Below are 17901 nucleotides of genomic sequence, written 5' to 3'. Positions count from 1 at the left end.
CTTTTTGCTGTAATCGGGAGGGAAAATAGCTTCCACTTCTTCAAGACCGCAACAGCATCTGCTGCTAAAAACTAAAAAACTAAAAATCCTTGGTTCTCTTGGTGTGGCTTGAACACACCTATTCAGGCTGTTTCTATTTTTCCAGCCTTAAGAAAGCACCCAGGGCTTCACAAGTTGTTTATCTTCTCATGAACTTCTCCGGACCTGTCCCCAAATCTCCCTCTACAAGAAATTAGGACATCTCTTAAAGCATAGCACCCATTAAAATTTCTAGGACCACTTTTTTAACTACTCTGGAATGAAACTTATCAGGCCTGAGGAATTTATTTGTCTTTAATCCCATTAGCTTGCCCAATGTGATTCCACTATTAATATTTTTTTTCAATTCCTCCTTTCCATTAGGCCCTGTGATCCCCATATTTTTGGGATGTTATTTGTGTCTTCCTTTCTGAAAACAGAACTAAAGTACATACTTAATTGGGCTGCCATCTCTTTGCTCCTCATTATAACTTCCCCTCCTTTTGACTTTAGGGGATATATTGTCATCTTTATGAACCTTCTTTTTTCTCTTCACATACCTATAAAAGCTTTTAGTATTTGTTTCAAATTTCCTATAACCTTACTTTCATAATCTATTTTCCCTGTCTTAATCATTCTCTCTATCTCCCTTTGCTGGAATCAAAACAGTTCCTAATCCTCAGGTCTGTTGCTTTTTGGCTAATTTGTATGCCTCTTCCTTGTATTAAATGTTATCCCTAATTTCCCTTATTAGCCATGGTTTGACTACCAATTCCCATTTTATTACTATGCCAGGCTGAGAAGAGTTATTTTTGTAGTTCATTAATGTGCTCCTTAAATGTTTGCCATTGCTTATCTATTGTCATCCCTTTAAATAATAAACCCCAAATTATCGGAGCTAGCTTGTGTCTCATACCATCATAATTTCCTTTACTTAAATTCAGGAAACCAGTTTCAGAAACAATGGCTTCACTCTCCATATTAATGAAGAATTCTATCCTTTGGTGGTCTCTCTTCCCTAAGAGGCCCACATATAACTAGATTATCAATGATTCCCTCCTTCTAACACAATATGGCCTTTTCTCGAGTTTGTTCCTCAATAGATTGAATCATAAGACTATCCCACATACACTCTACAAGTTCCTCTTCTACAGTATTGCTACTGGTTTGATTTGTCTAATCTAAAAATATACATCACAGTATAATGGATAACTACAAGATGGATGTATTAATTAAGGCTGAAACACTTCCTAAAGTAAAGAATAAATGAAATATTTGCTGTCAAAATTGTGTTTGATTTCCTAAAATATCCAATTCATGCCTGAGCATTATTTTAATCAGTTGTCAAGTTGGCTTAATCAGTAATTGCATATACAGTGTGTTCCCGGCGCAATCCTTTCCAGCTGTGCATATACTAGAAAACCACAATTTTAGCTTTGCTTTTAATATTCACTTTTGCTAGTAACATACTACCTGCAGCATAGACAGCAGTTTAAAAATAACTCTATTGATGAAATTGCACAGAATAGACCAACCACTTTGATACCATTAAAAAAAATACTTCATTACTTCAACAGATATCTTTCAGGATGGAAACTGCCAGCTGTTAATAACGGAATATTTAGGCACTATTCAGTATCCCAGTGGTCATGGATTCCATCATCATTTTCTTAACACAATGGTTTTGAACAGTTTTAAATATCATATGATTTTCAATGGTTCAAAATTATAATTATGAAAACTACAGCTCTGCAGCTGTCACTAATGCTCCAGAATCAGTCACATATTTACAGCTGTCACTTTCCATCTTACTCATGCTCTTGGCAAAAAAAAATGGAGTCTCTTTAAACATCAGTGCACATATTTGGAGTGCATCCATCCCAAATATTATATTAAATGCACCGTCTTCAGACATTGCCAAGGTAGTATTTAAACTAAACCTCATGCAGGGTGAGGTTTACTGTTTCTCAAAAGAGGCTTTCTGAAGCTATTGCAGCTACATAAACTTTACTGGCACAGTACTATACTTACTAGTTGCATGTTAATTCTTCCATCTTTTTGGTGTTGTGAATACAAGAAAATATTGCACCAAGTTTATTAATCTCTTCAATACATGCAGTACAGGTAGTAAGAAACTAAAATTAAGTATCACTGGCATTCAAATACTTATCAAGATACTAAATACACTTTCAACTTTGATATTTATTTAACTTATTGTGGTGGTATTTCATAATTCCAGAAAAGTTTTGTCTAAACATTTTGAAATATATTTTGGATTAGATATGAAATTTTACATATTTGTATAACAGAAAAAAAACCAAAATAAAACAAAAGGATACAAATTCTGAACAATTGTTTTTGCTATGATCCCAAATGATGCTGGACAAATCAGATTCATATGTTGATATACCATTATTTTGTTTTTGCAATTTGATTGCTATGGTGACCAGCTACTGAACATATGCATACAGGGTTGTCAATATACTTTTAACATAAAAAAGATTCAACCCCTTTTCCCAGTAATATATAGACATTCAACTCCACTGAACTATCATTCCTATCATCATTCTTTCTTTTCTTACCCAACTAAAGAGATAACAAGTGTTACCTTTTGGTGACTTTTGATACATTCACCATATGTGGGTTTCTCTACTTCTACCTGAGATACAGATGGCTGACTCATGGAATTTTTTTATTTAATTCTAAGAAACGTTCAGGACTTTTATCAGCCCTTTATAAAAGAGCAAGAAACTTCTTTCCATCTCTGAGAGTAAGGAGACTGCCCTTTTGCTGATTTAGGTCTTTTCTTAATTGAAACAATTCAAAACTTTGACTTCACTTACTATATATCATAACAGTTCAAAAAATATCACGGAACGAAAACACAAAAAAAAAACCATTTGATTCTGCTTTGGAACACAACTTCCCAAATAATAATGATGTTATTATTAATAATAATACACGATGAATTTGCATTACACTACCATTTGTATTTTTAAATAATTGATTTTCTTCTTTCATTTTCAAGTTTTCATGTAAAAGTTGAAAGTAAGTCAATAAAGTAAGCAATCACATGTATGTAAGTATAAGTAGTTAAGAAATATTAGCAATTTCCAAATCTAGCCAAGAGCAGATGAGGTTTTGTGGCCTTTTTGTGAGGTGATAACAATTAGACTGTTGTTTATGATTTCTAATAATGCCTTGAATGACAGGAACAACAGTATTGTAGACAAATTTGCTGACAGTACAAAAGTAAACAGGCAAGCAAACTAGGAGGATGATATGTAGAATCTGCAAAGTGACATTCATAAGTTTAGTGAGCAGGCAAAAAATTAGCAGATGAGTCTTTCCAAGTGTTGTTAGTGCTTGTAATTCCATTGCCCAACAAGCTGTGGGTTCAGAGTCATTGAATATATTCAAGGCTGAATTAGATAGATTATTAGTTGATAAACTGATGCAGGCAGCAAAGTGAAGTTGAAGCACAATCATATCAGCCATGACATTATCGAATGTAAGGCAGGTTCCATAGGCAGAATGATTTACTCTTCCTCCTATTTCTCATGCTTTTTTCCTAAATGCAAACAAAATTTACAACAAGGAAAGAGAAAAAAAATGCAGTTCCATATGTATGTTTTTATTATATGAAACAATGCATATTGACTACATTTATATATTTATGAAAGAACTACATGACAGGAACTTTAAAAAAATATTTTTGTGCTTTGTGTGTGAAGTGAAAAATACTCCAATGAAATAATACAACAAAATATGAGCAATGTATGAGCAGAATTTATAATTTAGAAGTCTATTAACATTGAGAATGGATATCTAACAAAAGGATCCAAATGTGATAATTCCATTTCCATGCTCTAAAAAATAAAATGCAAACATATTTGTGTAAAGAAATATTTGTTTTTACCTTAATCTCAGGAGATCTACATATACAAAAATAACATTACAAAATTCTAATAACACTATGGGCGGCACGGTGGTACAGTGGGCGGCACGGTGGCATAGTGGGCGGCACGGTGGCATTGTGGGCGGCACGGTGGCACAGTGGGCGGCACGGTGGCACAGTGGTTAGCACTGCTGCCTCACAGCGCCTGTAGACCCGGGTTCAATTCCCGACTCAGGCGACTGACTGTGTGGAGTTTGCACGTTCTCCCCGTGTCTGCGTGGGTTTCCTCCGGGAGCTCCGGTTTCCTCCCACAGTCCAAAGATGTGCGGGTCAGGTGAATTGGCCAAGCTAAATTGCCCGTAGTGTTAGGTAAGGGGTAAATGTAGGGGTATGGGTGGGTTGCGCTTCGGCGGGTCGGTGTGGACTTGTTGGGCCGAAGGGCCTGTTTCCACACTGTAAGTCTAATCTAAAAAAAATTATGATTTTATCATTTCTCTTAACACTCATTTGCCAACTGTCCATTCCAGCTGTCTGTATTATTATTATTAGAGAAAGGAAAGCGTTTATTTACCAGGTGTGAATTGTATATTGATGCCATATTCTTTCTGCAATTGCATAACATTGTGCAATGTTAATGGAATTTAAAACTGTTTTTGTTCATTGTAAACTTCATTGGGTTTGTATTTTCCCAACCTATCTGAGAGGAAACAGAACTGACAAAATGGTGAGGGAAGGCATTGGGAGGGGTCTCTGATATCTTCCCACCATCCTGTCATATTGCCAGCCACAAGAGCATTGCCATGATGGCCGCTCATTGTGCCAACCACTTAATTGACTGATTAACGGTCATTTTCCACATCACAATGGTCTGCTGCTGCACCTTTATATACATTCCTTGGGGAGTCCCCAGTTAGCAATGATTGTCTTTAAAGCAACAGTGCTACCCATGCCCATGAATGCTCCCAACCCCATCTCCCATCCTGCCCACCTGACACTAGCTCCTGCCAACCATACTGACTGCTTCTCAATGATTTGATTTGTTTTATTATTGTCACATGTACTAAGATACAGTGAAAAGTATTTTTTGCATGCTATCCAACAAATCATTTCTTACAAAAGTACTTCAGGGTAATAGAACAGAACGTAGAATACAATATTACAGCTACACGGTAGGTGCAGAGAAAGATCAACTCTAATATATGAGAGGTCCATTTAAGTCTGATAACAGTGGGAAGAAGTTGTTCTTGAATCTGTTGCTATGTGTTTTAAAACTTTTGTATGTCCTTTCCTAGGTCAAGCAGTAATAATAAATGTTACCACCAGCAATGCGTCTGCTGAGGATGCTGAACTGGCAGCCCTCTGTTTGGACTGGCAGCTCTCGGCACTGAGCCATTGTTCCAAATTGAATGTCAGCTCTCATGGCAACTTTCTAATTGGCTGTTGCTGTAAATATGCTGCTGGGTTATGTTGCTGCAAATGTGCTGCTGGGGTATGTTGCTGTAAATATGCTGCTGGGTTATGTTGCTGTAAATGTGCTGCTGGGATATGTTGCTGTAAATGTGCTGCTGGGATATGTTGCTGTAAATGTGCTGCTGGGGTATGTTGCTGTAAATGTGCTGCTGGGTTATGTTGCTGTAAATGTGCTGCTGGAGTATGTTGCTGTAAATATGCTGCTGGGGTATTAGATTAGATTAGACTTACAGTGTGGAAACAGGCCCTTCGGCCCAACAAGTCCACACCAACCCGCCAAAGCGCAACCCACCCATACCCCTACATTTACCCCTTACCTAACACTACGGGCAATTTAGCTTGGCCAATTCACCTGACCCGCACATCTTTGGACTGTGGGAGGAAACCGGAGCACCCGGAGGAAACCCACGCAGACACGGGGAGAACGTGCAAACTCCACACAGTCAGTTGCCTGAGTCGGGAATTGAACCCGGGTCTACAGGCGCTGTGAGGCAGCAGTGCTAACCACTGTGCCACCGTGCCGCATGTTGCTGTAAATGTGCTGCTGGGTTATGTTGCTGTAAATGTGCTGCTGGAGTATGTTGCTGTAAATGTGCTGCTGGGGTATGTTGTTGTAAATGTGCTGCTGGGCTCTTGGATCCAGCTAAATAAGTTCATCTGCTATGTTGAGTCCTGGTAATAAAAATTCACCATCTTCCACAACATTTAACCCATTCTTACCATGTGTTCGTTAACAAATTGTCAAAAAATATTGTCCAAATCTGAATAAATCAACATGTTAAAAGCCAAGCAAAAATTGGTAAAAATCCCTTCATTATAGAAAACGTCTTATCCTCAATAAATACTATAAGATAATAATTATCTGTTAATCATTCAATAATATTTACATCCACAAATAAATTGCTCAATTATCCATTATTTTAATTTTAAGTGAGATGGGTGGGTATCTGAGGAAAAAGTGAGGTCTGCAGATGCTGGAGATCAGAGCTGAAAATGTGTTGCTGGAAAAGCGCAGCAGGTCAGGCAGCACCCAAGAAACAGGAAATTCGACGTTTTGGGCATAAGCCCTTCATCAGGGCTTATGCCCGAAATGTCGAATTTCCTGTTCCTTGGATGCTGCCTGACCTGCTGTGCTTTTCCAGCAAAACATTTTCAGCTGGGTGGATATCTGAGACATGAGTCCCTTTAACTAATGGATCTCATTACTATAATGGTCCCATCCAAACCCATTTGTAATGACGGTGGTGACGTGACAGGAGCCCTCCAATTGAATACTGTTGATATAGTTTCCAGCAGGCACACAAGTGGATTAAAGGTGGGAATCACACTGTTTGAAAATTAGGTATGCACAAGTGAATAAAGCCTCAAGTTTGCTTATGGGTCTACTTCTGTCAGTGGAGAATTAAGTCTTGGTAAGCAAAGTAAAATCTTCTTTCTCAGCTTTCATGTGAATCTTGAAGTTTGTCTTACCAAGATGCTACCTTTTTAAGGCACGTGGCATCATGACATGCGATGCTTGAGTGTAAACAGTCTCCATCTTAACTCTCAGCAGTTGATCAGCCAGTATCAATCACTCAGTTCATCAGTTGGTCCATTTGTGTGCTAGTCTGTCTCCAAACCACACATCATCCAGACTGCAAATTGTGTCACCATTCCTTTTCTGTTGCTGGGTCTCTCTTCCTAACAGCACTTTGGGTGTTACTACACCAGATGGATTATGGCAGTTTGGGAATGTGGTTCATTATTATCTTCTCAAGGGCAATTAGAGGTGGATAACAAATGAATTCGTATGAATTAAAGAGAAAAAAATTAGCATATATTAATATCTTCTACAAAAATCACACTTAGAAATGACGGAATGCATTATACATTTTTGAGCTAGTCTTACTTATCTCTTCCTTACTATCATATCCTGTAATTTGTCCTGCCATTTTTCATTGTGAATAAGTTAGCCTATGACCAGCTGACAGAGTGAAACAAAATTGCTTGGAATTGACACAGTATTCTCCGTAGAGGAATGGTGTTAACAACTAAATGTATTGTCATAGTATTAGCTGATATTCAGAATTTCTGTTCATTCATTCATTTGATAAACTTTATCTAGGAAATAGTAGTTGAGAAGGAACCAATTTCCACAGCAAATTGAAATTCAGAAAACATGTAAGCAAATAAGGCTTCTTTTGTACATAAGTGGCAATATTACTGATTTGGATAAAAATTTGCTATTTATGATTTATTGATTCTAATATTTTCAGCAAATGAGATTTCCAGAATTTGATCTGTTGCCAAACTGAGAATAATTATTATATGTGGACTACTGAAATGAGTATCATTTGAAGGTATTGCACCTGAACTCAATAACTGGATGAGAGAATGCTGGTGTCACGAGCATCACTAATGGTGTAATGTTGCTCAGAACTGACTGTAATATGCATGCATTTCTGATGAAAGGTCATCAATCTGAAAAGTTAATTCTCTACATGCTTCACCTACAAAGCATTTCCATCATTTTCTGTTTTTTTTATTTTAGATTTCCAGTATCTGCAGCATTTTGCCTTTGGAATAATATGCAGGTCCCCTTGTGTTCATGACTTTGTTACTATTTACACTTCTATTAATTGTCATCTGCTCTGGAGGTGAAAGATTGCAATGACAGTAAAGGAATGGTGGAGACTTAATAGATGCAATTTTCTGGAGGTGTTGAGACAGGAAAATAATTGAGGAAACTTGGCCCTGGAGAGACATTTGATTGTTTTTCATGGATTAAGTGCTGGACAGGAAGGTCTGCCAATGGACTTTCTCGTCATGCCAGCAATTAAGGCAATGAAGTGGTCAATTAAGAGCCACTTTACAGCCTCAGCTCATTAAATCCCCCAATTAGCTGCCATCCCAGTAGGAGGGAAAAGTGGCTCCTTTCCAGACTGGACAACAAGGGAAGCCTGCATACTAGATTGGTGGAGGAAAGGTGTTGATTTGCCCAATCAGAGGCAAAGATGGTGCAAAAGTGGATGGCGTCTGAAAGCTGTCCATGTATATATATTTGATCTCCTCTGACACTTCCTCTCCGTACATCATCGACCCTGTAAGAAGCAAAAGACATAGAAATGAGCTTCCTGGCACTTCTGCTAAGAAAGGATAATGCTGGGGAGACCTCCGATTTGCTGAGAAGCTTTTCTGTGGTGGTGCTGGTGGCAAGTTACTCAACACCAAAGGTGCCCAGCCCAGACACTTAGCCTTAAACAGGGAAGATCTTGGAAAATGTAACTGCAACTTCCCTCTTCCCTCAGTAAGTCAACACAAAGAAAGCAGTGCTGGAGAAAGAGGATATCCCAAAGTGTCAATGGCAGAATTTATTTGCGTAGATCTAAAGAGGCAAAATGTTGCAATTGCATTCTTGCTGGTATCTAAGAGGAAAGATCTAAATGAAGAAATTTGCAAGAAACTTACAGGGAAATGATGGCACACTTGAATTATCTGAATATAGACTAGAAAATTGTGGTGTAAAGAGTTCCTTAAGAATTGTGTTCAGAAACGTTCTCATACTAGGTAGGCTTCTGGTTCAATAAGGCAGGAGATATTGTTAGAACTGGTACTTGTGAATGAAGTGGGCCAAGTAGACCAAATACAGAAGACTATTTAGAGTTCGGTGAACATTGCATGATAAGGCTTTGGTTGATTATGGATAAGCACAAAGACCAGACTAAGAATTGAAGGAAAGCTAACATCAGTGGCCCAGTGGCTAGCACAACTGCCTCACAGCACCAAGGTCCCAGGTTTGATTCATGCCTCGGGTGACCGTCTGTGTGGAGTTTGCACATTCTCCTCGTGTCTGCATGGGTTTCCTCCGGGTACTCCGGTTTCCTTCCACAGTCCAAAGATATGCAGGTCAAGTGAATTGGCCATGCTGAATTGTCCATAGTGTTAGGTGCATTAGTCAGAGGGAAATGGGTCTGGGTGGGTTGCCCTTTGGAGGGTCAGTGTGGACTGGTTGGGCCAAAAGGCCTGTTTCCACACTGTAGGGAAACTAAACTAAACATATTGTAGTCAAAGTTAAACAACAGTTAATCAATGGGCTACCTTCAAAGAAGAAGTATTCCAGGCACAGCTGATGTATATTTCCTTGAAAGGGAAGTATAGGATGAACACAATCAGATTTCCCAAAATGATAAAACAGGCAGAAACGAAGACAAAGTTGAAAGGGTGAACTTTAGGATAGATTTCAGATGGAAAAGACAATTGGGAATAAGACTGAACATGGAAGGTTCAGAGGGGAGATGAAAATTCACAGAAGGATTGTAAGAAGAAACTGGCATCTAACATAAAAGAGAATTCGAGAATCTTTGATAAGCACATAAGTAGTGAAAAGAGGAGTAGGGTCTTTTAAAAATAAGAAAGGGGATTTAAACATATAGGCAGAGGGTATTGTTATGATTTTAAATAAATTATTTGCTTCTGTCATTGCCAACACAATTGATGCAGCAAAGGCCATGACGAAGGAACAGATCATCCAGCAACTGGTAGGATTGAAATTGATACAGAGGATAGGCCACATCCACAGTGAAACTGGCAAGGGACTAGGACCAGATGAGATATATAGAAAGATATTGAGAGAAGTGAAAATGGAAATTGCAAGGTATTGACCATGTTTTTTCAATGTTCCTTCAATTCAAGCATGCCACCAGGGGATGACAGAAATAAAAATGTTACTCTTTTATTCAACAAAGGATAAAAAAGATAAGCATAGCAGCCCCAGGAAACTCAGTTTAACTTTGGTGATGAAATATTAAATCAGAACAAAATAGGGATATGAACAATTGGTGTCAGCTGGCAATATGGACAGCACGATGGCTCATTGGTTAGTACTGCAGCCTCACAGTGTCAGAGACCTGGGTTTGATTCCACCCTTGGGTGACTGTCTGTTTGGAATTTGTCTGTTCTCCCTGTGTCTGCATGTGTTTCCACTGGGTGCTCCAGTTTCCTTTCACAGTCCAAAAATATGCAGTTAGGTGGATTGGTCATGCTGAATTGCCCCATGGTGCCCAAGGATATGCTAGATTAGCTACAGGAAAAGCAGGGATAGATTGGGGGGGGGGAGTGGGGGGGGGGGGGGTGTGCTTTGCATGCTCTTCAGAGAGTCAATACAGACTTGATAGACCAAATACCTTCTTTCCACACTGTCGGGTTTCCATGGTGCTAATTATGGTTACAGTCATACTTGCATAAATGAAGGTGGCTGTGTTTGTTGGAGATCAGTCATCTGAGATCACGGACATCTCAGCATGAGTTCCTTACAGTAGTGTCTGCGACCGTCGTCAGCTGCTTCATCCGTCCATTATAAGGTCAAAAGTGGGATGTTCACCAATGCTTGAACAGTGACTTCTCAGATAAAGAAGCAGCCTGTGTTCAAAATGTTGCAAGATCTGGCCAATATCCAGGCTTGGGCTGAAAACTGGCAAGTAGCATTTGAGCCACACAAATGCCAGGCAGTGACCATCATCAATAGGAGACAATCTGACCACCATCTCTTGATATTCAATGGTGCTACCATCACTGAATCCCACACTATCAACATCCCTGGGAGGAGGGTGGGGGTGGGGGGGAGCAGAAATGGAGCAGGAATAGAACTGATCTTACCACATCAATACAATTGCTAAAGGGACAACTCAATGGTTAAAAATACTGCAGAGAGTGACACATCTCCTGACTCCCCAAAGCCTGTGCACCATCTCAAAGACACAAATCTGGACTGTGATAGAATTCTCACCACTAGCGTGGATGAGTGTACCTCCAACAACACTCAAAAGCTTGACACCTTTCAGCATAAAGAAACCCGCTTAATTGACCGGCAATTTACCTACAGCACATGAAAAGCACTAGTTTAAGAAGTCACCTCACCACCCCCTTCTCAAAGGCAACTTGAAATGGGCAATAAATGGCAGCACAGCCAGTGGTTCGCACATCCCATGAGTTAATAAAGCAAAATATAATGCAGATTAATTGGAGTCCAGAACTAGAGGGCTTAGGTTTAATGTGAGAGGGGTAAGATTTAAAAGGGAACTAAAGGGCAACATATTCACACAGAGTGGTGCCTGTATAGAATGAGCTGCCAGAGGAAGTGGTAGAGGCTGGTTCAATCACAACATTTAAAAAGTACCTTGATGGGTTTATGACTAGGACGGGTTTAGAGGGATATGGGCCGAGTGCAGGCAAATTGGACTAGGTTGGTTTTGGATATCTGATCAGCATGGACGAGTTGGATCGAAGAGTCTGTTTTCGTGCTGTACACAGAGTAACCTTGATTATCAGAAGGACACGGGTGGGGAATGTTTCATTTGGGTTAACCAAATTCTGGATAACAGAGTTTAGCCAAGCATCTGGACCTTGCGATCTTGCCAGATAATCTGATATTCGGATAATCGAATGCCAGATATTCGAGGTTCCCCTGTATCTCTATGACCCTATGACTCTAAACCAGCATGGATTTCATACAGGAAAATCATGATTAATTAACTTAGTGGATTTTTGACGACCTAACAGAAAGGGTTTATGGGGGCAATGCAGTTGATGCACTTGCACTTCAAAAAAGATGTCTCATAAAGTGCCACACAACAGATCTATGAGGAGTGTTATAGCTCAAGAATAAATGGGGCAGTGTGAGTAAGGAGTTCATGCTTAACAGGAAACAGTGAGTAGTGGATTGAATAAAGATCTGTAATAGAATTCCTCAGGGGGCAATCTGAGACACTTTTTCTTCACCAAAATAAAGCACTATTCTAAAAATGGCCTCATCAATGTCCTGTACAGCTGCAACATGATGTCCCAACTCCTATATTCAATGTTCTGACCAATGAAGACAAGTATATCAAACATCTTCTTCACCAACCTGTCTATCTGAAACTCCACTTTCAAGGAACTATGCACCTTCACCCATGGGTCTATTTATTTGGCAACACTCCCCTTGGCCCTTCCATTTAGTGTATAGGTCCTGCCTTGATTCACCTTACCAAAATGTAGCACCTCACATTTATCTAAATTAAACTCCATCTGCCACTCCTCAATCTATTAGTCCATCTGATCCAGGTCCCGTTGTACTCTGAGATAACTGTCTTCATTGTCTATTAAACCCCCAATTTTGATGTCACCTGTAAACTTAATAACCATACCTCTTATAATTATAACAAAACATTTATATAAATGACAAAAAGCAATGGACCTTGCAACATACTGCTGGTCACAGGTCTCCAGTCTATAAAACAACCCTCTACCATCATCCTTTGTCAAGTCAATTTTGTATCCACTTGCCCAACTCTCCCTGGATTCCATGTGATCTAATCTTGCTAACCATGCAGAACCTTATCAAACCTCGGCCAAGCTAAAGTCCATATAGACAAAAACTACTGCTTTGGCTTCATCAATCTTCTTTGTCACTTCTTCAAAAAACTCATGTTATTGAGACACAATTTCCCATGCACAAAGCCAGCTGAAGTCCTGTTCTCTCCAGAAATATTTTTAAAATACTCAAAAATGAGATTAGGCCGAGTAGCTCATTTTCTAGTTGGTGCAGACATTATTGGTGCAGTGCCCACCTTCTGTGAAAAACATTTTCTAAATAAGTAAAGATTTAAAAATAAACAATGCACAAGGATGTGGGGAGAGAGTGGAGGGATGACAGTACATGAATTACCCTTTAGGAGAGCTAGCATAGACGGCATTCTTCTATGCTTTAATGATTCAGTGATCTCTAAAGGGGATTCAGAAGCAGACTGATCTGCTTGTTCATGCGGTAAGGTCATTTAAGGTAGCAGGAGAAGTTGAGAAAGCATTTAATAAAGCATACTGTACGGTTCTATTAGTAAGAGTGATCATCCTTTGCAAATCAAGAATTTTGCTAAGTCATCCTTAAAAATACATATAGGCTTGTTTCCTTTGAAGAAGACAGTTTCAAAGACTAATGAACCTTATGAGGAAAAAAATCTTCTGATCTTTCTCTTAAGTGGACGATTCTTTATTTTTAAATAGTGACTCCTTTATTATCTCACGAGAAGAAAGATCCTTTCCATATCTATTTTAAGACCCCTCGGGATCTTATATTTTTCAAAATCTATCGCAACCACAGATGCTGAAAATTGAAAATTGCTGGAAATACTGGAAAGATTTAGCAGGTCAGGCTGTGTCTGTGAAGAGAAAAACTGTTAACATTTCAGATTGCTAACCTTTCTGTGGAATTAGAATGGGCTCTTGCTATGTGGATTTCTGCGATGTGCCTGACTGCTGAATCTGCTTGATGGCATTACTACTGATGAGCAACAAAGAGCTGTATCTGAAATAAATTAACATTAGGAAAGGTGACATCTATTTCACAGATCTTGCTAGATCTATCTTAACAGGTAGTTTTTTTGAGGTCAAAATTTTGATAGCTAGTGGTCAGTGTTAATGAGCCTCAAGTCAGTCTGATTTCTGCCATCTTCAAATGAGGATGAATTGGAAGGTTACAAAGTAAAACAAAAGTTAATCACTATAACAAAGTTGTTACATATTCTGGAACTCCTTGTTTAGATCTGATCTTTAAACTGTATAAGAATAGATGGTGGCGTTTTCTCTTTCACGGTGCATTTTTCATTAAATATAATTTTCTATGATTTCTAATGCAAGATGTGAATTTCAGGCACTAATTCTCTGTCAGGCTACCATGTGGTTACAAATAGCAAAGTTAATTTTTAGAACTAATTCTATTCTAGAAAGCTGTAATATGTGACTTTGCACAGGTTCAACTCACAAGTGATACTAAATTGAAAACACATTTATTTATTTATTGATGCTGCCCTGTTGTACTTGGAAGAAAAGGATTACAAATTTACAACAGAACTCAGTTTAGTGCACACTGAACTTTGTGAAAGTATAAAGAGAAGTCAATTTCCCAAACACTTTGGAAAGATTACTCAATTTACTCTTATCACAGACAAAAAAATTATCAATGGGGAACTTGCAGCTGGTAAGGGAGTCGTGGGAAGAAAAACAAATCAGATAAATATCAGTGATTATAGACCTAAACACTGGAAGAATAACCAGTATATTAAAAAAAAGTGGTGTTCCTGAACGATTTTGATAGTCATTTGCTGATTTCCAAGATGAATTCTTAACTCAAGCAGAATGTTCACAACGTGAACAATTCTGATAAGAAGAAACGAGTTAAATGGTTCTCTCGAGTCTAGTCCACATTGTGATCACACACAAGGGAAACTTACAGTCTGTGGATTATTTTGTTTTAAACAGAACCAGTCAGTTACAACCAGCTCACATTGAATTACTGTATATGCAAAGTGACAGAATGTAGACAGCAAGTAGTACACTCGGGTGGTAGAGATAAAAAGCAAACTGGCCCATCTTATATGTTTGCAATTACAAAGATCATAAAAAAGTTAATGAGGTCATTTCTAACAGCAATTGAGAACACATTATTCTCTCAAACCATCTGAAATACATAAGAACAACCATTTCAAACCTTAATCACTCTGCTTTATATTTTCTGTTTCAGTCAATTAAATGTGCATGTGTTCTAGTATTTGCTTTCTGATAGGTGAATGTAGAATGCTCTATTTTTGTAGATTTTATGCCCAGGGTGAGTGATGGCTCTCCAAAAATGAAATCCAGTTTTTGTAGCAAATGTTAGTTTCCAACAGTCCAGTCATGTGTGCATCATGAGATTGCTACTCATGAAGGTCCAGCACCCTGCCAAAAATGTTAAGGATTTTCTCTGTTGTATTATATATCATGAGTTGTATGATGGTATTTGAGTCTAACAGAGCTAATAACACACAGTACCATAAGCGTCACCCACTATAATGATCTTATATGAGCTCAGTGAGCAATAGCTAAGATATCAAAGATGTAAGCCCTAAGGAGTAAGCCCAGGAAGCAAAGGCCTAGCGGTATTATCACTGGACTCTTAATCTGGAGACCCAGACAATGTGCAAATCCTGGATTTGAATTCAACAAAAATATGGAATTAAGTGACTATCGATGATCACAAATCCATTGGCAATTTTTGGAAATGCTCCAGCTGGTTCAGAAATGCCTTTTAGGAAAGGAAACTGCCATCCTTACCTGGTCTGGTCTACATGTGACTCCAAGCCCACAGCAATGTAGTTGACTCTTAACTCTTGGCCAGTTAGGAAACAGGCAATAAATGCTGACCTAGCCAGTGATATCTTCACCACATGAATGAATAAAAAAATAAATTTACCATCTGTGTTTCCTCATTCTCTCTGTAACAATGTATACAAGTGTACCTTGGACAGAGCTGCTATCTTGCGATAAATCACATCTTGCTTAAAACTGACCCTCTTTTCATTAGACTACCAATTGGTTTTCCTTCACACTTCAGATCAGGCAGTCCTAAGAGATTCCTACTGCGACAGAGAATGGTGGCAACAATAGTATCCCACTGTGATAGTAAAGACAGCACATAAAACATGGTGAACAATAGTACAATAGGCCAAAGAATATCATTATTGTTTTTAAAGGTGTTTAATATTTCCACTACACATTGCAAACAGAGAAAATCTTGCCTGAACTGTGAAAACATTCATTTCAGAAAATAAACCATTTACCATTACTTCTCTTCCTTCATAGCAGTTATATTTACAACACATTTGACTGAGACAGCCAATTTTCTGTCCGGTTTACAGATGATGGGTTGATTTGGATCCAAAGCCCAACTGGATAGAGGCTGTTCACACCCATGTAACTGCATGGCAGAGATCCACTTCCATTTCATTAATCTGGGTTGCATTCATAACCACATCCCAGAGGCAAAACAATAACGTTCAACTCTACACCACCTCTCAGTCTTCCAGATTAATGAACATCATGTTTTAACTTACCAGCCAAAAGGGTACAATTTCAGAAGTACTGTGACACATCTTTCATTCTTGACCGGATATCAACTAAACCGACAAAGCAACTTTATATCAGTCTGCCTTTTGATATCTGGAGCAGTACTTTTCACTCACAAGTTATAAGGTGTTCGAAAGTGTCAAACATGGGTAATAAATATTACATTCAATTGTGGCTTCACTATTCAAATTTGTACCATCCCATAACACTGTCATTACATTTATTCATAAAACTCTATACATTGTGTGTTATTTTAAGATCCAAAACAGCTTAAAATTCAACCAAGTCTAATTGTTCACAATCACAGAGTCACAAAATTGTTATGCTGTTGAAGGAAGCTATTCAGCTGATTGTGTCTTCATCGGCTCTCCAAGAATTTTCTCAGAGCAAAAATCCTGTATATTCCCTGTATCCTGCATTATCACTCCATTCAGTTATTTATCCAATGACCTCTTGAATGCTTCAAGAGAACTTGCCTCCACTACACATTCATTCTCTATTCTAACTCACTGTGTAGAACGAATTCTACTTAGACATTCAAAACATCATAACTGGAAAGCTTTTGGCACAGTTAGTTTTTGTTCTTTGGTCATGATACATAGTTTAATTTAGAATATACACACTTTCTGGAGAGAAAGGCAAAGGCTGTTCTTCATATGTTTAAAAAACTTCAGGGCTTATTGCCAAAGCAATCCTTGAACATTCAAAGCAGATTTCGGTGCAGAAACGTTGTAGGTATTATACTTTGTATTGAACTAGATAGAAGTTAATCTTGCTGATATATCTTTCATTCCAATAATTATTTGTATAAAAATGCTTGTGCCAGAATTTTACAGAATTATGGACTTTTGAAAATAGTGGATGGGTCCTGAATCCAAATGAGCCACCTAAACGAAGGTCCCTTTCTGACTAGTCTGCCTTTGCTGTTAAGGAAGAGAGAGCAAGATATAATTCACATGTGAGAAAAACCCAATCTCAAAAGAGCCATTTGAACTCAGTGTTGAATTCAAACAATGTCCATAGTGCAGCATGGTGACTCAGTTGTTAGCACTGCTGCGTCACAGTACCAAGGACCCGTGTGATCATCTGCGTGGAGTTTGCACATTCTCCTTGTGGCTGCGTGGGTTTCATCCAGGTGCTCTGGATTCCTCCCATAATCCAAAAATGTGTAGATTAGGTGGATTGGCCATGTCAAATTAGCTGCAGTGAGTTAGCTGTGGGAAATGCAGGGTTACAGGGATAAGGTAGGGAGATGAGTCTGGATGGGGTGCTCTTTGGTGGTATGGCATGGATAGGCCAAATGTCCTCTTGCAGGGATTCTATGATGTTAGCCTTAGCAAGGGCTTTAGCTTATACTATGCCAGTCAAGAACTTATTAACTCGCCCAATACCAATGATGACAGAGAAGGTCTGCGGAATTGTTAAATTATTTCAGTCCCCAACTCTTTAAAATTTAAAAATGAATCCTGTCTGTGTCAGTGAAAATTGAAAAACTCAGGATCAAAATTATTTCAAACCACAGTGCAAATTTGATTGATGGCTCAAAGAAATTATTAAAATGATCACTAATGAATGTTACAGGGTTATGAATACAGGCCTGGTGTTTTGGTAAAGGATTA

Source organism: Hemiscyllium ocellatum, chromosome 1 (assembly GCF_020745735.1).
Source record: "Hemiscyllium ocellatum isolate sHemOce1 chromosome 1, sHemOce1.pat.X.cur, whole genome shotgun sequence".
NCBI lineage: Eukaryota > Metazoa > Chordata > Chondrichthyes > Orectolobiformes > Hemiscylliidae > Hemiscyllium > Hemiscyllium ocellatum.
The sequence above is the reverse complement of the archived record's forward strand: the minus strand, read 5'-3'. Positions refer to the sequence as shown.